The following is a 24,191-nucleotide window of genomic DNA, read 5'->3' as shown; positions in this document are numbered from 1 at the left end:
CCCTCAAATTGAACGTCCCATTTCTAGGAAATGCTAAGTTCCCATCCTTCTCTGTCACTTTGCACCATTGCTTTAGCCAAAGACATAACGCAATACCCTTCTCTTCCATTACAATGTAAGCTGGTGTACCTTCTGGCGGTGTAGCCTCGCCTATACTATTTGTAATATACGTATCTCCCCTTAAAGCACTCTTTAAAGTTTTGAAAAATGTCATCTTTTCAACCTTTTTGTTATTCAAAATCAAATCAGGAAGTGGCTTTTCATCCCAGAACTCCTTTCATCTACTTTCTCAACCAATTGCCTCTCACGGATGGCTGACAATCCGTGAGCGCCCTTCTCACTAATCAACTTATCCCAGCGCGGCTCCAATGACATCACACTGACATGTACTGCGGCTGACAAAGTCTATTGGCTTGTTCTCCCAAAATTCGATTCACACTAAACTAATGCAAAAATTGTGAGCACTAATCAAAAAACATAAAAACAAATCTGCTGGTTTACTACAGGAAAGGTAACACAATCGCTTCAGAAACTTCACAGATGTTTCACTGACTGCTCTTCCCGCACTTACAGCTACTCCTTCTTTCTCAGTCTCTCAAATTCACAAGCAAAATTCAACCTGCAAATTTTACTCTCAACTGATCAGTGGGTCTGTCCTTGTGCACATAGGACTCACCAGATCTCAGTCAAAATTTTCTTTCACTCACTTTGACTCACACTCTGACTTGTCGACCATGCCCGATCGACCTATGAAACCAGACAAATTACAACATGAAGCCCAAGTGTCTCATACACTTTTCAATATACTCCGGAGTCTTAGAACACGCAGGGTCTGTACATCAACAACCACGTGGACAATTTTTTTGCACAAAGTGCCACACACATGTGGAGCTCAATGACTTCCCTACTCTCACACTGCGGAGTACGCACACTCCTTATACAACTTCATTTGGAGTACGCAAACTCCCTAAACCCTCACAAACCTCACAATTCACCTGCAATTGGCATAAGGTGTGCAAGTGCCATCTACTTCATTCACACTGTCACTAGAACGCCGAGAACATCCTTAAACAATCATTAGCAAGATCCGAGATTCTGGGAAAGTCATTCTAGGCCTAAGGGAACATTTTCTCTCCAATTAGAATCATTGAAATACAAAATACAAAGCTCAGTAATAATGAACTCTCGAAGGACCAAATCATCAAGCTACTACCATCTCTGGGAACACCTACAACAAGCTCTTAGGGAGACAAACCTTTACCTCTGTTACTGTCTCTGGTAACGCCTGTTATTCTGTACCAGACGTCTATGATGGGCTCTTAAGGAAACTAACCATCACCTCTCTTACTATCTCTGGACGTCTATGATGGGCTCTTAAAGAGACTACCATCTCTGTTAGCGCGTCTGACCTTAATAGGTAAACTGACAAGAGGATTTGAAAAGGTCAATTAACCTTTTAACTCGTAATTAAGATGATCCCACCATAACTCCAGACATATGCAGATCAATAACCAATACACAATATCAATAATCAATGACATTAATAATCAGTAGAGTCCGTAATTGTCACGCACCATGACCTTTCAGTCATGAATAACCACACTTTTCAGTAAAAGTTAAAATATTTATTTCCCTATATTAACAATGCCAATGTCGTGTGAATTAACCTCAAAATCAAAAGACACACATACAGAAACAACTCTGGCTGTCCAAAGCAACGGAAAAACTTAATCTAATCAATGCTTGAACTATTACACATTCTAAGGTTGCAGTGCAATTATTAACAAGAACAATTTTGCAACGAGATCACATAAAAGTAGATTCAGCAAAGAAACTTATCAGGCATCATTCCCTATTAGCAGATTTTCATTAGTGAGAATCCTTAACTAACACCAGATTAGCATCAGTATGTTGGGCTTCATGCAAAACAATTTAGTAACACGAATTTGGAAAAGCATCTAACTAAGGCTCTTGCAAAACAGTGCGGTTGGTACCTAGAAAGAAAATGCAAATATGCATAACAGACACATAGGTACAATTTATACCTCTCCTCAATTGGATCGGCAAGACAAGATAGTCTTTTTCATAAGGACATCAATCGATCAGCAAGGCATCAGGATTCAGCATCAAAGTTCAGAAAATGCAAAGTCTTTAAGCAATAAAGTTAAGCACGTCTCTTGTCAAGACGCACAAGAAAATATTGACCTTTCAGACAGCACGAAAATGAGAAATGGGCTAATGGGAAATGGCAAATGTTAAAATGCTGGTTTCTTTTCAGTGCTGTCTCGTTAAGTTAAATTCACTAAAACTAGTTCCCAAATCCCTATTGGTCAAGGTATCTCATGTTCACACTTTGTCCAATAAAACTAAAATTCCAAATCTACAAATTCTACCATTAGTCCGTTCACATGTTGCTGATTGGTTTTCCTGCAATGTCATCATCATCCGGCTCGTCAGGTAACAATATTGTTGCAGCTTCTACTCCAGTCAGTGTCTCCGTTGTTCTCCTCCTGAGAAAGTCAATCTGACACACATTACATACAAAATGTTACATTTAGCAAGAAAAGCATCTTCTAACAGTCGGTTCTCATGAGAAAAGATTCTCAGCTGTGAGCACATTTACACAATACAATGGAAAATCACAGTTTAACTCTCTAGGACAGACATTTATTTAAACGTTAAGAAGTACAGCTTGACATGAGGCCTGGCAAGTAGGTCAAGACCTTCGCTAAGTTAAGGCCTACAATTAATACATAATACATAACCTTTACTATGCCATATTATTACATAAGTCAAACATATGCTCAATATTTTTCATAGGATTAGACTATTAATAAGTACACTTCCTGAACATTGGCGGTCATTCATCGTAATCACATTTTCAAATGTGTGCAATATTTTTCTACGTTATTATATTTTCTACACAAATCCATTACTTACAATATATAAACACTCATTAATATTTTTTATTAAAACACCTCCGCTAAGAGCTCTACCCATTACCAGGAGCTTGGCTTGGTCTTTGGGAGCTGTGAAAATAAACAGTGGGTTTAGTACACTTTTTATATGTTCTGCCCAGCTGTAGACACATTGCTTGTGTGCACTTACATAGCACGATAGAAAAAGGATGTCAAACTTAATTGCTTCCTAGCACAAAAACATACCGAAAAATAAGATACAGAATCTTTAATTTAAATAGATTACTCAAAAAATAGGAATCTGGAGCATTCAGTAAGTACAGGACTGTAAGAGCAGCACTTCAAATTACCCTGTAAATGGAAGACACTTATGAGATACTCAGGCCCATATATATACTTTCTTTTGCAACACATTTGTGTCATTTTTTTACACAAAAGCGGCGCAAACATACATATATATAATTGTATTTTTTGTTTGTGCCACTTTTGCGTAAAACAATTACGCAAATGTGGTGCAAAAAAAGTATAAACATGGGCCTCGATGTCTTTTGCTATTTCCACAGGTCCCCGGCAATTCATTTCACATAACACGCTTAATTCATAGGTGTTAAACAGAATTTCTTTAAGTTTTGTCTTAAAACGACAATCCTAGATAAAAGAATACGTGTATTATCGGAATTCATGTTGTGATATGGTATGCTTCTGTTGCTTGGAATGACAATAGGTATTTACATTCTCACATTCCAATATTTTACCTTAGTCATAATAACTTTCTGGAAGAGGATCATGCATAAGTCATGGAGTTTTTTTTATGTAGACCGGATAGGTACTGGTTTTATATCAGTAATGACAATCCTAGACTGCTCCACTGACAGCATTTGTATTTTGCATATTTTGACTGTTTCGCTGTAACCACAAGTGAACCAGTTCTTTTTTATTTTTGTTAGATAAGTGACGTTTTTGTTAGAAAAAAGATGACTAACAGGAATTTATGCATTTTTTTCAAACGCAGACGTCCTTCTAAAAAATACCCATCCAGCAGAAATTGTGTTTGCTGGACAATATTTACTACCATTGTTAGTTACATTTTATATATCCACATCTATACAATGCCTGTGAACACTAAATTAAATAATATTTTATGTTGCAGCGTAGAGATGGATATTTTTAATATTGCGTTGCAAAAAACATATAAAACTGATTTAACTAATAGTGTGTATATTTCTTTTTCAACCAAAGAGGGTTGGAAACTACTTAAAAAGAAAAAACAGCCATTTTTCTCATGTGATATAGGATTTTTTTTTAAAGTGCAAAAAATAAAGGCCCTCGTGCTAAGACTGGAGTTGCAAAAGGTGCATGAAATTGCGCACCAACATGTTGTGAATCCAGTCTGATTTTGCAAACTGACCTATTTACTAACAGGTTGGTTAGAAAAATAGAGAATCTTAAGGGGGGGTTGTAGAATCAACTGCCTAAATAATATTCATTAGGCACATAGGAAATTGTAACTCCGCCTGATTAGCTACCTTCACAGGGATGGTGGTCTGCAGGGGACAGTAGACCACCATCCCATAGATAATGTTTCAAAATGTATTTATTTTTTTAAACTGCCTGAGTTTCTTAAAGGAAAAGACTGGTTAGAAGAAAAAAAAAAGCTTTGTCCATTTTGAAAAGCATCCCTGGGATAAGTTAGTGGTCCCCTGGACCACTGCCTATTCCTGTGACAGCTGCCACTACGATTCCCAGATGGGAAGGGGTCCACACCGAACCAATCACTCATTGTGAAACAGTTACCACTCCAACTTGAGAGTCTGTAACTTCTCAATGGTTTGCAACCATAATTCTGGTCGTTAACCATTGATACATGGCTTGCAATTTGGAAAGTATGACCCAAGCATGCCCCCTCCAAATCGGTTATCATTTGTAAACGAAATTAGTGATTGAGAAAATATTTAACTAGTCACTAAAAAGGTTGAGTACACTGGTAAGCTTCTTACTCCGTTGAAAAGCCTCTGAGTTAGCAAGTTGGAGGATTTGTGAATGGTAAAACGCTTTGTGAGTTTGGCACCAAGTTCTATACTTCTATAAAGGTTTGTTTCCAAATCTGATTTCAGCACTTAGAATAATTTTCTGTATTCAGCTGGTATGCTTATGTGGATTGGAATGACAATTAAACTACATTCTCACATTCCATCAACTTAACTCATCCATAATAACTTCCTGAAAGAGGATCATTCATTTCTCATGGGAATATTCGAAGGGTAAAACCGAATAGGTGCTGGTTTGATTACTGTAATGACCACCATAGACTGCACAACTAACAGCATTTCTCATTACTGTCCGAATCTTATTTTTCACATATTGTTGGTTTAGCTGAAAGCACATGTGAACCAGTTCCTTTTTATGTTGAAGTTAGATAAGTGATATTTCACTAGAAAAATAGATGACTAACTGGAAATGAAGGAATTGTATAAATGTACACATGCTTGTAATAAATTGGCTGGAAGATATTTACTGCCATTGTTAGTTAAACTTTATCTATCCACATCTATCCAATGCCTGTGAACATTAAATTAGGTAATATTTTATGTTGAAGTGTAGAGATGAATATTTTTAACATTTCGTTCCAAAACATATAAAATAGACCTAACTTATATTGTGCATATATTTTTTTAACTAGAGAGAATTGGAATCTACATTAAATGGAAGTGCTGTGGAAACAGCCGTATTTCGTTTTCGGTTCTTCGGAATAATCTGGCGGTCAGAATATACCATGGAATCCCAGGACAGTTAGACTTACTTTTGGAATGGAAGTCTCCTAATTCAAAATCCATTTCATTGTTTTAGATCTAGCTAAGAGACAGCTTTAACTGTCTCACTAGTCTTGTAACATCAACGCAATTAATTAATAAAAAAAATACATAAATAGAGGGGCTTTGGGTCAGCTCTCTTCATCTTTTGGTCTGCATAATTTTTACAATTTGCTTCCTCCCATCATACCATACAGCATGGGACAATGGGTCAGCTCACCTTACCCATTGGCTGTCTCGCACTGTGAGTGACAGGTTTTTGGCTAATTACCTGTGCACATCCACTGAAAAAAAAATGCACTTCAGAGCCATGGCTGGTAGGATAATATATTAATTGACCAATTGTTTTCCTTTTGATTACCTATTTGTTATTTTTGTCATACTTGTGTGTTTAAACTGTTATTCAAAATCAAATCAGGAAGTGGCTTTTCATCCCAGAACTCCTTTCATCTACTTTCTCAACCAATTGCCTCTCACGGATGGCTGACAATCCGTGAGCGCCCTTCTCACTAATCAACTTATCCCAGCGCGGCTCCAATGACATCACACTGACATGTACTGCGGCTGACAAAGTCTATTGGCTTGTTCTCCCAAAATTCGATTCACACTAAACTAATGCAAAAATTGTGAGCACTAATCAAAAAACATAAAAACAAATCTGCTGGTTTACTACAGGAAAGGTAACACAATCGCTTCAGAAACTTTACAGATGCAGTAATTAAAAGCCTACAGTGTCTTTACGCTGTGTTAAAAAAACTATAATTTCCTGTGACATGCAATACATTTAAAAATATTCCTGTGCATCTTCTAAACACACCTCCTTGCAACTAAGAACCATTGTTGCTCTATTAAAATCATATGCAATGCCCATGCGTTTAGCACAACATCTATTTTACTTCTTTAAATATTTGTAGCAAAAGCTTGCAATAATTTTTTTTTTTTTTAAAAACCATTGCTCCTGCTTGCCAAGCTCAGCCTCTTTTACTTTGACAGTGCTTGTTTCCATTGTAAAAAGAATGGAAAGTTTGCAAAAAAAAGTGTAAATAGACAGATGACTATGGACAGCGATCTCATGACTGTTTTGTGGAGAGAAAGCCTTCAACTTTTTTTGTTGCTCTGTTGTGTTGTAACTCAAGTTCATCAGAAAGAGTGTTGGGCCTGGAGGAGGGAAAGTCTGAAAAGGAGCACCGTTCTCTTCATGCCTTCTGAAACGAGGAGTATCTATGACTTGATTCGGCCTGACAGTTCTTAGCTTGCCTTTTGAAAATAGGGATTCATGTTCTAACTACATATATGCGAACTAGGGAAAGAACTACGAAAATGACCCCAGCTCAAGTGACGTGGTAATCTTCACTTCCTTGCAGTCATGTGCTCTTGAAGTAATTAGGCTTTTTGTTCAGGGGATGGAAGCCGCACTCAGGTAACAGCAACAGCAATCCACGTCAGGGTGAAGCACAAAAATCAATAACTTAATCTGTGCTTTAGTTTTTAGTAGCTTGCCACAAAGCAGCCATGCTTAACTTAGAGCCAAAGTGTAAAGTATGTATGCAGCCTACAAACAGTAATAAAGTGAAAACACAACACAAAAAATCCCAAACCAATTTAGGAACATAAAGTACATTTTAATAGATAAAATGATATCAGAACGACAACAATCCAATCAGAAAACTGGAGATAGGCAATTTCAGAGTTTTATGTGGACATAGCAGAAGCTATAGGGACCGCGTTAGACCCGCTGTCAAACCTACCTTCTCTAAGTGCAGCATGGAGGGTTCCATTTACAGTGGAAGAAGCTGCAAGGAGCAGGGAGAGCATCATGGATGGTCATCGCTGTAGCACAAAGTGCCAGTCAGGAATCGCGGATGGTCATTTGTGCAGCTTCACACTGAGAGTCATTGCAGGCTGTTGTTTCTGTAGCATATAGTATAGATCTTGCATTACCGTTCAATGCTCGCAATAGCTGTGGTGCGAAGAGTCGGGTTCACCAGGGCTTTGTGGTGGTGGTCATTGCAGTCAGCATTGTCTCAGTGCAAATGGTCCCATTGGCTGGCATGAAGGGCCCAAAATGTCAGGATTTCTACTTTCTTCACAGGAGAGTTCAACTGATGCCAGGCAAGGGTACAGAAACTGGGGAGGCACCTCCAGGGATCAGGAACTCATTCCATCAGAGGTCAGCCGAGCAGTTGCAGGGATGCCTCTGGCACTTCTTGTATCCCTGTAGCTCAGACAGGTGGTTAGCCATTTGGACCTTGGAGTCACCCCAGTTAGCATGCAATGAAGGGAACAGGTCCAGCCTCTTTCTCAGAGAGCAAGGCAGTCCTCAAGTAGTAAGGCAGTCCTTTGGTAATAGCAGAGTTGCCCAGGACATCCAATATTTTAATTTTTATACCTAGTGCCAGTCTTTAAAATGGGGTGATTCCTATAATACCTCCACATCTGATCGGAAAACTTCTTCCCTGTCCTTGTCAAGGGTCTAAGAAGTCTGGGGTGACAAAAGACAAGTGTCAGGTTTCTTTGTCAGTACTAGAGGCAAGCCCTTTGAAGTGTAAGTGAGGCAGAGAACACCTTTGCCCCCAGTCATCCTGGCACGGTGGCCTATCCTGCGCACATCTAGTCCCCTTTTATCACTGTCTGGGAGGAATACACAAATCCCAACAGCAGAGCCATTAGCATTCATTTGACTCAGAAAGGCAGAAGGCACAAATGATTAAGACAAGAAAGTGCCAAGTTTCTAAAAGTGGCATTTTCAAAATTGTGACTGAAAATTAGTCTTTACTATTAAGGGGGATTACAAATTACAATTCATTTGAGTGTAAATGCAATGGCCCTCATTACAACCCGGGCGGTCGGTAATAAAGCGGCGGTAATACCGCCAACAGGCCGGGGGTGAAAAAAATTGAATTATGACCACGGCGAAAACCGCCCACACAGACAGCCACTTTAACACACCGACCACCACGGGGGTAGCAACAAGCACCGCAGCGGTAACCGCCAACAGCCAGGCGGAAGACAGTGTTCCGCCCACTGTATTACAATAGGCCTATCCGCCACCTTTTCCGGGCGGTACCAATGACATCAAAAGCACGGCGGAAACAGTACACAGAAGGCAAAGGACTCACCTCTGGAGACTCAAGGAAGAACCGCGACGCCATGGAGCCCGAGTTCTTCCCCATGCATGTATACCTCCTAATGCACTACGAACAGCAACGCTGGCGAAGACAACCACAGTGAGTACTGCCGCCTAGCAAACAAGGGAGGGGGGAGAAAAAAGAGAGTGACACCCACACAACACGCAACACCCCCACCCCCAACACCATACACACAAACAGATGCAGTAACATTACATATACACCCTTTACCCCTCAGGAATAATGCAAGGACAAAAGGAATTGATTAAAGTGAGTGTAATACAATAAAATACTAGAAAATTGTGCTTCAAAATCAAAACAGTATGTACATATATACAAATGGAGGGACATTGCCCAGTCCTCCAATATCTGTGGGCCACAGGGCCACATCACATAGGCCAAGGCCCCACTTGACTCTTGCAACAACACAGAGAGAACACTGCAGGGGCATCAGGTCGAAAATACACAGGCACCTCAGGGGGACAGGGAACGGGGGGCACCTCAGCTGGAAGATGGTACAACACCACTGGTCCTGGAGGGGGCTACATGCCTTGTGCAATGTCCTGGGGAGTGCAAAGCCACAGTCTCTCAAGTGGGTGGTTTGCCCACTGCTTATTCCTGGGGAGTGCAAGGCCACAGTCTCTCAAGTGGGTGGTTTGCCCACTGCTTCGTCCTGGGGAATGCAAAGCCACAGTCTCTCAAGTGAGTGGTTTGCCCATTGCTTGGTCCTGGGGAGTGCAAAGCCACAGTCTCTCAAGTGGGTGGTTTGCCCACAACTTCGTCCTGGGGAGTGCAATGCCACAGGGGCTGCTGCTGCTGGCAGTGGTGCTGGCGGTGGTGCAGGCAGTGGTGGGGGGAGACTCCAGCCCTTTCCCTGCAGCCTCGGACAACTGAACTGCCATGGTTGGTGGTGGGGGCTGAGAATCAGTCCCAGCACCAGGCCTCCTGTCCTTCCTGCCTGCAGGTGCAGGCCCCTTGCCTTTCACTTTTCATAGCTGGTGGTGCCTCCTTGCCCTTTCCCTTGGCAGCTTGCGGTGCCTCCTTTCCCTTCCCCTTGGCAGCTGGTGGTGCCTCCTTGCCCTTCCCCTTGGCAGCTGGTGGTGCCTCCTTGCCCTTCCCCTTGGCACACTGTCAGTGCTGATAGCTGGTTCCCTGGAGCCTCTCACACTTGCAGTAGCTGCCAACACTACTGTGGCCGTGGACTGGGTGGCTGAGGTGCGCGCCTGGGTTCTGACCACCCTGGTCCGACGTGAAGGACAGGGGGGGAGGGAGAGGGAAGAGGTCAACAGCGGAGAAGGAAATCTTCTTAGGGACACTCGGGTGGGAAGAAGGTGAAGGTTTGGGAGTGGAGGAAGTGGTTGTAGGAGGTGTCTGTCAGCTGTGTTTAGGTGCAGGTGCATGGGCTGGATGCTGTTGTGAGGTGGATGGCTGTTGGGTGTCTGAGTGCTTGCGTCTGTGTATTTTGGGAGGAGGTGGCACAGGCACAGTGGGAGAGGACACAGAGGATGTGTGCATGGATGTGGGAGTGGTGACTGCCAGTGAGGGGTGTGTAGTGATAGGCGTGATGGTGATGGGGTAGTGGATGAGGATGTAGTGCATGCAGGTGTGAGTGGATACGCTACTGGGAGGGTGGTGGACAACAAGGAGGAGGGGGACACTGTGGAGGCAGTGGATGTTGGTATGTCTGCATCTGGATGGTGTTTGTGTGAGTGCCTGTGGGATGATGTGTGGTGCTTGTGTTTACTTCAGCCACTGTGTGTTGTCTTGGGTGCATGCTGGTCTGAATGTGTGCTTGGGATAGGTTGGGGTCGAGGGGAATGGGACTGGGTAGAGGAATTTGGAGGGGGAGGCTAGAGACAGGGACAATGGCTGCCATCAGGGAGGAGGCCAGTGCCTGGAATGCTCTCTGTTGGTCCGCCATGCCAGAGTGAATGCCCTCCAGGAATACATTTGTTTGTTGCAAATGGCCTGCAAGCCCCTGGATGGCATTCACTATGGTTGACTGCCCAACAGAGATGGATCACAGGAGGTCAATAGCCTCCTCACTCAGGGCAGCAGGGCTCACTGGGGCAGGGCCTGAGGTGCCTGGGGCGAAGGAGATGCCCACCCTCCTGGGTGAGCGGGCATGGGAAACTCGCTGAGGGGCTGCTGGGAGGACGGTGCTGGTACAGGGAGTGGTGGCTGTTACTGTAGTTGGGGTGGGCACAGAGGTGTCCGCCACCAGCAGGGAGCTTCCATCGGAGGAGGTATCACTGTCAGAACTGGCCCATCCTGTCTCCGCCGAGGTGCTCCCCTCGCCCTCCGTCCCACTAGTGCCCTCACCGTCTGTGGATTCGGCCTCATGGGCCCTGTGGGATGCAGCTCCCTCCGTCGCCGGTGCCTCTGCTCCTCCACCAGATTATGCTAATGCACATAAGGACAGGGTGACAAAACAAAAAGGGGGGGAAGAGACAAAGGATACACTTGGTCAATGGCAACAACACCACCACTGTTGGCGTAAACGACACACACACACACACAGGGAGCAGCCCTGCGCACTAGGCAATGCACTACCAGTCACAATGCTAGTCACCAGCCCATGGACAGGAATACCTAACGCCAATAGCAGCATACTTGACACTTACAGACCCCTGCCCAGTAGTGGATGCCTACTAGCTTGGTTGGAGGTGGTTCACATCATACCCTGTCCATCATGGGACCTAACCTGCAATGTCCGACCTGGCCTATGGGCACCCACAGGCCCACATCCCCTACCCGGAGACCACCCCACCAGATGCAAGTAGTATATTGGGAAACTGTACTCACCCCCTTGTGGCTGCTGTGATGCCCTCAAGTTCCCATCTAGCTCCGGATAGGCCACCGCTAGTATGCGGGCCACCGGGGGGTCAGGGTTCGACTGGCACCCCTTCCTCGTTGGGAGGACAGCCCCAGCTGGGCCTCCGCCGTCTTCTTTGCTCAGCGTTTCAGGTCCTCCCACTGTGTCCGACAGTGAGTGCTCTGCCTGTCGTAGACCCCCGGGTCCGCAAGTCCTTGGCGATGGCACGCCATATACCCTTTTTCTGATGGCTGCTGACCTGCAGAAAAAGAAACATAGAAAAAGGTATCAGTCATACCGTCCGGCCTGTTACACTCATGGCCCACCATAGCCCTCACATCCGCTTACGCACAGACATTGCCCACCACCCATGCAGCACGCTGCCCAAAGCCCTTCCACCAACCCCCCCTACACGAGGCCCTCACACACAGCACTCCATGCATCCATGCCCCTTGGATTGTGTTCACAGTGTACTCACCTGTTGGTCTGGAGGCCCATACAGCATTCGGTACTGGGGTAGGACCCCATCCACCAGTCTCTCCAACTCCACAGCAGTGAAGGCAGGGGCCCTTTCCCCAGTGACACGAGCCATGGTTGGTTCCAGAAACAGGTCACAGCAGCACTTGCAGTGTAGGTCCTCTCCTGTTAAAGGTCAGGTAGCAAGTGAGTGAACAGATAGAAAATGGCGGTCACGTCAGCGGTGGTGTGTACCATCACCACCGGCGTACCTCACTATTGGCCACTGTAACCCACAGGGCCAAATGACAACCAATGAGGAATTGCACGGCGGTACTCGACTGCCTCCCTCAACGGCACACAACATCAACGGCATTACATCATTTCCATATGTCCATCCACACAGGACAGGCGGACGCCATTTCGGGGGGGGTGGAAGGCAATGGCACCTAACTGTGTCACAGTACACATAGCCACCATTTGGGAGTATAAAACAACATACTGTTACAGTCACAACATGCAATGCAGTGTAGTGTTTGGAAATGTGGTATACTGACCAGCTGCTCCTCATTTTGCCCCCTAGATTACAACCGCTGCGGATGAATAGGAGATGGAGACATCCCTCCATGTAGAGACCCCTGTTGGACTTGGCAACAATGGAGGACAGGCACATCATCCTCACCTATAGACTGGACAGGGCCACAGTCACAGAGCTGGGTGCCCAATTGGAGCCTGACCTGATATCTGCTATCCATCAGCCCAGTGGGAACCCCCCTCTTGTGCAAGTCCTATCTGTGCTCCATTTCTTGGCAAGTGGTTTCTTCCAAGTGAAAGCGGGCTTGGCAGCTGGAATGTCTCAGCCAATGTTCTCAATAGTGCTGACCAGAGTGTTTTCTGCCCTGATTAAACACCTGCGCAGCTACATCGTTTTCCCCCAGGTGGAGGATTTGCCCAAGTGAAAGCTGACTTCTATGCAATGGGACATATCCCCAACATTATTGGGGCTATTGATGGTATTGCATTTGTTTCCCCCGGAGAAATTAACAGGTGTTCAGATATTGAAAGAGCTTTCCCTCCATGAATGTGCAGATAGTGTGCCTGGCGGACCAGTACATCTCCCATGTCAATGCAAAATATCCCAGCTCTGTGCATGATGCCTTTATCCTGAGGAATAGCAGCATCCCATATGTGATGGCTCAACTCCAGAAGCACCGGGTGTGGCTAATAGGTGAGCCCTAGTTCCCACCCAGTTTATGTTGGTGTATGGGTATGGGGTGGGCCTTAAGGGTTAGTGTGTGTCTAACAGTTGTCCCTCGATATTTGCAGGTGACTCTGGTTACCCAAACCTCTCATGGCTACTGACCCCTGTGAGGAATCCCAGGACAAGGGCAGAGGAATGTTACAATGAGGCACATGGGCGAAGAAGGAGAATAATAGAGAGGACATTTGGTATCCTGAAGGCCAGGTTTCGTTGTCTCCATATAACAGGTGGATCCCTGTACTACTCACCCAAGAAGGTGTGCCAGATAATCGTGGCATGTGGAATGTTGCATAACCTTGCCTTGAGACGCCAGGTGCCTTTTCTGGAGGAGGAGGAGGCTGGAGATGGGCGTGTGGCAGTAGTGGACCCTGTGGACAGTGAAGATAAGGAGTCAGAGGATGAGAACAACAGAACAGCTATTATACAACAGTACTTCCAGTGACACACAGGTAAGACACTGTAACTTCACTTTGCATTGACAGTTTTGTATTTGACATTGTACATGGCAGGCAGATTCTCCCATTTCTGTGGCCACTTTCTGTACCCTTTGGCATCTCTATTTTCAGATATCTGTGCCCCACTCTGGCACCTGGTGTCTTGACTGCAGCCAGCTACAGCTAATTCCTATTTATGCATTACTGTACAGTTGTATTGCAGTGTTTAAACCTTGTTAAACGAATACATAGTTAAATCATTTGACATACTCCATACTTGTATTTTTTCAAAGGGTGTTTATTTAAGTGCTAATAAGTAGAGGGGTATGTGCAATGGGCGGGGGTGATGGTGGAGGAAAGTCCAGGATAGAGTCCAGTCTATTTGTATCGCAGGTGCATTGTCCAAGGGGGCATAGGAAGTGGTGCAATGGCAGTTCAAGGTGGACAGGGTGACAGAGTGGTACACAAGGGTGACAATCAGGATAGTCGTATTTCCTGGCGGGGTCTTGGCAATGTTCTCTGGCTTCTGTCTGGATCGCAGGGACCGTTTGTGGGGTGGTTCTCCTTCTGCAGGGGGAGGGGTGCTGGTGGCCAGTTGTTCCTGTGGCAGGGCCTCCTGTCCACTAGCGGCAGCGGAGGTGGAGGGCTGTTCATCGGTGTGGCTAGTGTCAGGGGCCCAGTGGTGTACCACTGCCTCCCTCATGGTGTTGCCCATGTCTGCCAGCACCCCTCCAATGGTGACCAGGGTGGTGTGGATGTCCTTCAGGTCCTCCCTGATCCCCAGGTACTGTCCTTCCTGCAGCCGCTGGGTCTCCTGCAACTTGTACAGTATCTGGCCTATCGTCTCCTGGGAATGGTGGTATCCTCCCAGGATGTTGGTGAGTGCCTCGTGGAGAGTTGGTTCCCTGGGCCTGTCCTCCCTCTGTTGCACAGCAGTCCTTGCAGCTTCCCTGTTGTCCTGTGCCTCTGTCCCCTGGACCGTGTGCCCATTGCCACTGACCCCAGGTCCCTGATCAATCTTTGCTTATGGTATGCCCTGGGGGCCCTGTAGTGGTGGACACACAGCTGATTGACGAGTCCTGGGGACAGAGGTATGGGCCCGCTGGGTGGGTGCTGTGGTGGTGTTTCCTGAGGAGGGAGGCTCTGTGGTGGTATGGGACTGTGCCTGGGTAAACGACTGTCTGGAGATCCTTGATGGGCCAGGTTGGTCATCCAGATCCAGGGGTCCAGAGCTGCTGTCATCACTGTGGGCCTCTTCTGGGGACTGTATGTTGCTGGCACCTCCTCTACAGTGACGTTGGGTGGGCGACCTGTGGGGATGTAAATGCAGTGTTATTTTTTCTGCGTGTGACATCTTGTGCATGGGTGTGTTGCCCTGTATGGTTGTGACTGCTCTGTCAGCTTTACCTTGTGTGAGTAGTGATTTTGTTGGCTAGGTGATTCTCTCTAATGTGCATGCTTTAGTGATGGGTGTCCATGCAGGGCTGTGAGTGATTTCCATGCATTGGTGGTGCATGCAGGGCTTGGTATTGGGATGGGTAGGTTTTGATGGTGGGGTGTATGTGAGGTGGTGGAGAGATGGGGGTAGGGGCGAGGGTATGTGATGGCATGCAGGTAGGGGGTGTGATAGTAATAGTAATAGAGATTTGACTTACCAGAGTCCAGTCCTCCTGCCACTCCTGCCAGGCCCTCAGGATGCAGTATTGTCAAGACTTGCTCCTCCCATGTTGTTAGTTGTGGGGGAGGATGGGGGTGTCCACCGCCAGTCTTCCGTACAGCTATCTGGTGTCTTGCAACCATGGAACACACCTTCCCCCGTAGGTCATTCCGCCTCTTCCTGATGTCATCCCTTGCCCTAGGGTGCTGTCCCACGGCGTTGACCCTGTCCACGATTCTCCGCCATAGCTCCATCTTCCTAGCAATGGATGTCTTTGCACCTGTGATCCGAATAGCTGTGGCTCTACCTGGATGATTTCCTCCACCACCTCCTCTGAGAACCTGGGGTGTCTTTGTGGTGTTGTGGGTGTAGTGTGAGGGGTGTGTGTGAGGGTGTGTGGGGTGATGTGTTGGGGTGTGTGTGCTGTAAGGTGCGTGGATGGTGTATGGGTGATGGTGTTCTGTGGCTCTGGTTCTGTGGGTGCTCTTGGTGTGTGTCTCTCTCTCAGTTGTCAATTTTTTTGAGTCGTAAAGAGTTGTGGGTAATGTGTGTGTGTGTTTTATAGCAGTGTGGGTGTGTGGGTGTGGCGTGTGTATGTGTGTCAGGTGTGTGTAGTTTGAATTGTGTGTATTTTGAGTGCGGCCGTATGTACAGCCAATGGATTACCGTGGTTGAATGTCCACCCGCGGTGATTCGTGGGTCATAATGTGATGGGCGTAGTTTTGTTGGCTAACGGTGTGGGTTTTGCTACCGCCAGTTTATCACTGACCTTTGGGCTGGCGGACCTGTGTGTGTTGTCTGTATAGTGACGGATTGATATGTGTGGGTCATAATATGGGTAGCGGTAAACCGCTGCAGCGGTGGTATGTTGGTGGCAGTCGGCATGGCGGTAAGTGGGACTTATGTCATCATGAGGGCCCATATCTCTATAAGCTCTAAATCAAATGTTATCACTTATTAATTGTAAAAAGGAAACTCGGTGTTTCTCAAAGGGAGAGGCAAGCATCACAATAGTGAAAAAATACTTTAGGAGTTTTTCACAGCAAGAACTTGTAAAAGCTAAATTCACATGGCCTACTTTTTAAATACAATGCTCCCTGCCCACAAGTTTTAGTGCCTACTGGGTGACTTGTGTGTATTAAAAAGAACGATTTAGGCCTGGCAAAAATTTACTTTGGCAGGTCGAAATGGCAATTTAAAACTGCACTACAGGCTGCAGTGATACCTCTTAAACATGTTTGAAAGGGCTACTACAGTTGGTGACACAATGAGTGTTGCAGACCCACTAGTAGCATTTAATTTACAGACCAAGGGTACATGTAGTACCATTTACTAAGGTCTTAGAAGTAAATTAAGGCCCATATGTATACTCTCTTTGATCCGGATTAGCGTCATTTTTTTACGCTAATTCGGCGCAAACTTAACATTATATTTATACTTTGACGCTAGACCTGTCTAATGTCAAAATATCTCAGTGTGCGCCATTTTCTGGATGCGTGAAACCGCCTTGCATCAATGAGATGCAAGGTAGGCGCTCCCGTCTTAAAAATGACAAACACCTGTGCGCCATATTTATCCAACCGAGCATAAAAGGCGCACGTCTAGTAGGCGGAGCAGGAAAATGGTGCAAATCCCGATTTGCGCCAAAATGTAACACCTGGGTCAAGGCAGGCATTAAACTGGGGCAATCACACCACTACTTAAAACTCACAGAAGCAACATCATAGCTCAAAAAGGAAGACATGGAGGTGCCATTCATCCAGCATGCACAAAGACGCAGAGCACAGGAGCAACAGCAGCAGCTACCACCATACCAGCAGGGACCCCAAAGGCAACGCAGAAAGCAGAAGAGGGTATTCAGGACCAGGACAACCCTTCAGGGCCTCAGGGAACATGACATCATCCAGAGGTACAGACTAAACTGGCAAGCCATACAGCAGCTGCTGTGCCACATTGAGCCACAGTTGGCACCCAGCTTGCAGACACCCAGCATCATTCCACCGGAGACCAAGCTGCTAGCTGTCCTGCACATGTTGGCAAGTGGCTCTTTTCAAACCACTGGTGCCCTTGTTGCTGGATCTCACAACCCTCATTCTCTGACTTCCTTCCCAAGGTACTGGATGCCATCATCTCCCTCACACCCCGCCACATCAGCTGCCCCAACACACAGCAGAAGCAGCAGGAGACCAAACAGGGGTTTTATCAAATTCATGGCTTCCCGCACGTGCTTGGTGCCATTGACTGCACACATGTACGGACTGTGCCACCTGCTGCAACAGAGCATCTACACCGCAACAGGAAAACAGGAAGCACACACACTCCATCAAGGTGCAGGTCATTGTGGATCACCGTGGATTGTTCACCAACAGCATGGCAATGTATCCTGGGAGTGTACATGATTCATTCATCTTCCCCCACAGCACCGTCAATCAGCACTTCCAGGATGGATGATATGGCAATGGCCTACTTGTTGGTGAGTACAGAAACGTAGGTATTTACACACAGTACATCAACCCTGTAGGACACACAACATAGACTGCTACATTGACACATGGCCAGGAAGACACTGAGGTGTGACACTGGTAGTCATGTTTGATATCCTGACTCAGTGTGATACACACCTATGGACAAATGACAGATGCAAATAACAAGAGATGCCACTCCAGAGCCACACGGGACCTATTTAAAACCACACAGTGACAATGACATAGCCTTAACTGGCAGTACAACTTGGAAGACGAACCTTTCTAAATCACATCAATAACACTCAATCCCACACCCTTCCAAGCAATACGTCCTGTGTAAGGGGTGTGTAATGTGTTTTGCTGCAGGTCAAACACCATGAGACACATAGCATGATGACGCTGACTTTAATGAAGGTGACATGGAATCATTGAGGCAGTACCAACATCTCACATCACTCCTGGGGTGACATTGCCAGCTAGCAATAAGGAAGTGGACTGTGCTATGAAAACATTTGGATGCAACACTAATGCAAAGTGCACACTGCTACACATACGGATTGAGACAATTCCCCATCTACATAACAGATGTACAGGCAGATGGACCTTCTGACACTAAAACCTTCACCCCTACAACCAAGGTAGCCAGCTTACCTGGAGCAAGTTCAGTATTGTAGGTACACGTTTGCACATGAGCCAACTCGGTGAGGGCACAAAAATAGGTTTGCATAGAACTTGTCACACATGGGATAATTGTGCATTGTCAATCGTGAACACTTCAGTGCTGCCAACTTATGGAGATGTGTTGTGTATTGTCACCTAGCCAAATCAAAGTGCCTCACTGTTGCATTTCACCTGCAATCATATATGTCAAATTGGATGGGATGTTCAGGCCATATAGTGCAACCATGTTACCACCACAGTGGAATTGATTGTGTGTGTGGAAGTATCATATCACCTCCAGTGAAGGCACACGGACACTTCTTTCACATTACATAACGCATGGGAGATACACACTGAGCTGCAAGTTTCTAAATATACCACTATCATGTCAATCAGCCAAACACCAGTTTTGATTGGTAAACAGGCCAATGCAGAAAGAGCGTCACAGAAGCCTAGGATCCCACACAATACCACAAACACTGATGAGTCACAGACGACACAAGATAACAACTGCCATGCAAAGTGACAATCACGGTGCAACCAACAACCAAATACTTACCCCCATTTTCTCTTTCAGCTGATCAGGGTTACGGGATCCAGCCATGGATCATGACCCCAATTGCCAACCCAAGCACAGCAGCAGAGCGTGCCTATAATGAGGCACATCGTAGGACACGCACCATAGTTGAGAGGACTTTTGGCATCCTGATATCCAGATTCAGGTGCCTGGACATCACTGGAGGCAGCCGCCTATATTCCCCTGAAATGGTCTGCAAGATCATTTTGACCTGTGCCATCCTACACAATATTTGTGTGAGGAGGAAGATTTCCCTCTATGAACCAGATCCACAAATGCCTGAAGAGGAGGAAGATGAGGATGCCGTCCGTGAAAATGAGGGGGAACATCCAAACACAGCTGCAGGATTGCGTAGGAGACATCGTACAAAACTTCTTCTAACTATAGTCACCATCACCACTTTGTTATCATATGTAATTAAACACCTCACTTCATCACTCAATCATGCTCTGGGTAATTATTTATGCATCACATGATCCCTAGGAATCAAAATCAGAGTTTAGCCTCATGGAGTATTGCAGAAATACAGATTAGGATACTGAAAAAGCCACATCACATTTGATGGGTATGAATGTACAACAAACATCACACAGTGTTAATGACATACATCCTGTCTATTTCACATTTGAAGGGCAATATCAGAGGACCACAGCTATGAGACACATCCATGTTGCCAACATGGTCCATTGCAGCAAATGACACACAACTAATACACCATCAATCATAAGGTAAAAAAGTGTTTCATACATGAGGCAGTGGATGTGCTATTGCATTGGTAACAGGAATGTATGACCAGACCCTAGACAGCAGTAAGTGTAACATCAGCTATCTTTGCAAGGAGCATGTGTGACAAGAAGTCCATCTAAGCTGAAAATGGATAGCACGAGTGCCCCAGGTATGACAAGCATTGCTCACAAGACATGCCCTGCGCAGTCCATCCCAGGTAATAAGTCCTGCCACTGCCATGTTTTCAGTCTCCGCCCACCCTTCTCTAGGGGGCCCTGTAAATGGACTATCTGTACCCTGAGAGTCTTCATCTACACACACCCAGACTCCTGTGTGCTTCCCTCTTCAGTAGGGCATGCCACAGTCATAGTTCATCAGTCTGCATGGACTTCAGGTCCGATAATGCACTTCCTGGTAGTCGGTAGGACCTGTAATCAGCCGTCCATTGCTTCCCATATGAAAGGTCCAGTTGGCCCTTTGAACTTGATTCTCAACTCCAGGACTTGTAAGAGACCGAAGGTGCACACACCTGTGAGCACTTCCATGCAGACCTGCCATTTGAACCTGCCCTGCCCTTGCTTCTGGCTGGAACTGCTTAGAAGCTGCCATTTTCTGAATCTATTTGTTGTGCATTGGCGTACAAATCACTAGTGTACCAGAGCCCTTGGGGGATTGTGTAACGTTGCAGACCACAGCACAAACTGTTTTTAGTTCCCACAGTGTTGTTCCTGCTTTTCCCAGTCAGAGTCTTCTCACTGTGTATTTGCCTTGTTCATGTTTGTTCCTGACAGAGCCTGCATCCTTTTAGCCTGACTGGTTCCAGTCTTTGTGCTAATCATAGAGGTTCTCTGTGGCTACATTTGTCTCATAGTTGCTTTCCATGCCCTCTCTTTCCTCCTGGGGTATTGTGTCTTGAAGGTCTACGATGAATCCTCAAATGTATAGTATAGTTTACTTATTGTATTATGTTCTGGGACATGTATTTGAATGGCCTAATCCAGCCCCCATCTCTTGTCTGGTTTTGCATGTATTCATTAGTGCCAAACAGTGACAGTGTGCTATGGCTCTATGCATGGATTCGGTACGGCGCCTCCAGCACAACAAACAAGGGTTGCTAATGTATATGTAAGGACAGAACATGTTTGTGCCAGGACGGTCCACACACAGATTCACTTCTGCCGCCACAATGGAGCTTGCGTGGTGACTAGCTGTGAGATTAATCAGCACAGAGGCACTGATGTTCCCTGTTGCAGTGGGTATTTTAGAGCCCACCCTGTGTACAAATGTTGTGATGAAAGCTGCCTGTTTCCTATTACTGATCCATAAAGTTTTTGAGCACACCAAGGTTGCCTTGTCGTCAGCCTTATAAAAGTTCTGCAGTGCCATAGCTGGACTATCCCTATGAGTGTCGTTAGTTGATCTTTGGCTTTAGGTCAATTATACTTTGAAGGATACTGTGTTAATTCAGGGATTGGCTACACAGACTCATGACTAGACCTGCACGTAACTGTGACAACATGGAGGCCAATACTGACACGGGGTACACATGGCCACACACTCGAACTGGACACCTTTGTGCAATAAGCCACTGGAAATATGTGAACACATGCAGCATGGTCTGCTGGTCCTCCACAGCCACAGGAGAAACTTAGGTCATTTACATGACTCAAACTGTGGTGTACATAACAATTTTAGGATTGGATTTGAGACTTTGTGTCACAAACACTGTACCTACCTAGCATGTTCAAATGCCTGACTCATGGGTAGTATGCACACAAGTGACCATGAGGTGGTATTCAACATTTCATTAAATGTGATGGGTTACATATCTGACATAGCCATTATCAACCGTCCTCTGTCTATCCTGTGTATAGTTCATCATGGGAAATGTTTTGTCCCCAAAGTCAAGGAAGTACACACAGCATAAGAAGCAACAGATATAACAAATACATATCATGACTGATGTACCTCAATGAATGGCATGTGATGGGTATACATAATAATAACACATTCCTACATGCACATTACGCCAAAATCTTCTTGTGACGTTCACACAGAGGCACAACAACAATTTAAAGAGCCAATTCACAGACATGAACACACAGGCCATGAGTCTATTTGTTTAGTTGCGTAGCCTTGCTATCCTCTAGTGATGGAACTCCTGCTCAAACTAGGAAATACCAATTTTATTCCAAAAGTTTGTGTTGCTGTTGCATCAGTTAAGAGAGCTAATCCGGCACAACAACATCAGTATTATTGTCCGCAGTGGTATGGTCTGCCACATGTGCCCAAACACTAGAACACACACTGCAGGTCATACCATCCTATCTTTGTATAGTTATAGGCTGCATGCATGTAAAAAAATTAAAAATAACACAAACACAGTTTTTTAAGACCGATTTTTTGACGCAAAAGCGTAACAAAAGACACATATGCATAAAAATATAACGCATATGCTTTACAAAATGACGCTCACACTCAAAATACATTGATTAGTCCCTAGCGTTAATTCCAACAACGCACCCCAGGAAATCGGTTATCCATTAAAAATGTATTGATCCTTGAATGCCGGGGAATTTTCATGCATATGCATAAAAAATATTGACGCAAACCCCGTAAGCGTCATAACATTACACACAATATAAAAAAAAGTCCCACAATTGAGACAGGAAGTGATGTAATAGGATATCCTGTTTACAGACATGGTACAGTGTTTGTACATTCACTTTCACTTTATCGTGCTTTTGTCTCCTGTGTGCTATTGCTATTTTATTCTGTTGTTTTGTAAGTGTCTGTGTTAATCTGTGTAAGTGTTTTATTGTCATTTATTGTGATTATATTTGTCTTTGTACTGTTGGAAGTGTGTTTGTGGGTATTGTTATTTGGGGTATAGTTGGGCTGTCTGTGGGTTAGTTATGTTTCCTTTTCATACCTCCTTTCCCTGTTTTTCCCTTTTTACCCTTTCCTATCCTATTTTTTAGGAGATGTTGGGAAGGCCACATCTAGGGAGAATGGGTGAAAAGGAGCTAGGGGCTTTTGTGTGGCTGGTGTGCCACTTCTTCCCCCTGATGTTGGAGGTTGCCTCCCGGGTGATACAGGGGTATCACATGGAGACAAGGAGGCTCAGGTGGGCAAAGTTACTGTTCCACCTAAGAAGAATCTTCAACAGCCAGCGCAATGACCATCAATTGAAACATCGCTGGGCTGACCTGGTGGCTCGAGAGCAGGACCTGCTGGACCACCTGGGTGTTGTGATTGGTGGCCCTGTTGGTGAGTACAAATTTGACTAAGGTGTACAGTACAATGCTCTGTAGTAACAGTAGCATATTTTGTGACATGTTGCATGCAATGTTTGTGGACATGTGGAATGCAAGTTGAACAAACTGTGGCCCTGATTTATACAATTTTTGCAACGTATTACTGTCATTTGTTGACCCGAAAGCTACACAAACTTACAAAAGACAACTTTATCTTGTAAATTAGTGCCTCTTTGGCGTCAAGAAATTATGGTAATGCGGCACAAACCAATTTATGATTCAGGGTCTGTGAGTGTACCAGGAATGGGATGTAGTTCACATGTTAATACAAGGAACCAATGTAGACCCCATTTTTTTTTAATCCTTGTTGAACAATATTCATGGCCATACGTACAAAGCTCTTCCTAACTTCTGCTAATATCTTAGGCCGATATTTCTACTTTGTTTGTGCAACCTTTGCATTATTTCTGGATGCCAAAGTATAGCACACTTGCTACAATCATTTTTTTGTGCTACTTTCCATAGCTGTACCGTAAACAAATGAAGCAAATGCTACAAAAAAAAGACACATCTGGCCCTAAGTTAATTGTTTTTGTGTGTTTACGTCTGGATAGAAAATCTTTCACATGGCCAAAACTAATTGTGCCCGGATGCTACCAGATTGCAGTAGCACAAAACATGTTCATCTCGTGGCTTTTCGGAGTAGGCGTTGAAATCCTATCATTGAGTAGCATGGCCTAACAACATTTTTGCCTTGGGCCCAATTGCTTGTACAGAGCTGGTGCAGTTATCGCCTGTGTCACTTTATAGCCAAATAATTGTGTAAAGTGAATGGGTCATCATGGGATCCCTGCTCTTTGTGAATGCATGGTCACAAACTATTTATTTGCATGATGTTGTGCAAGGGACCACTGACTGCTTCCATTATACATTTTAAGTGACAAAAATAGTTAGTTATTTTACTTTTGGTACACCCCTGCTGATATAGTGCCGCATATGTACAATTATTAACTTCTCAGTATGAAGG

The sequence above is a fragment of the Pleurodeles waltl genome, chromosome 5 (assembly GCF_031143425.1).
Source record: "Pleurodeles waltl isolate 20211129_DDA chromosome 5, aPleWal1.hap1.20221129, whole genome shotgun sequence".
In the NCBI taxonomy this organism is placed as follows: domain Eukaryota; kingdom Metazoa; phylum Chordata; class Amphibia; order Caudata; family Salamandridae; genus Pleurodeles; species Pleurodeles waltl.
This window is presented reverse-complemented; position numbering follows the sequence as displayed.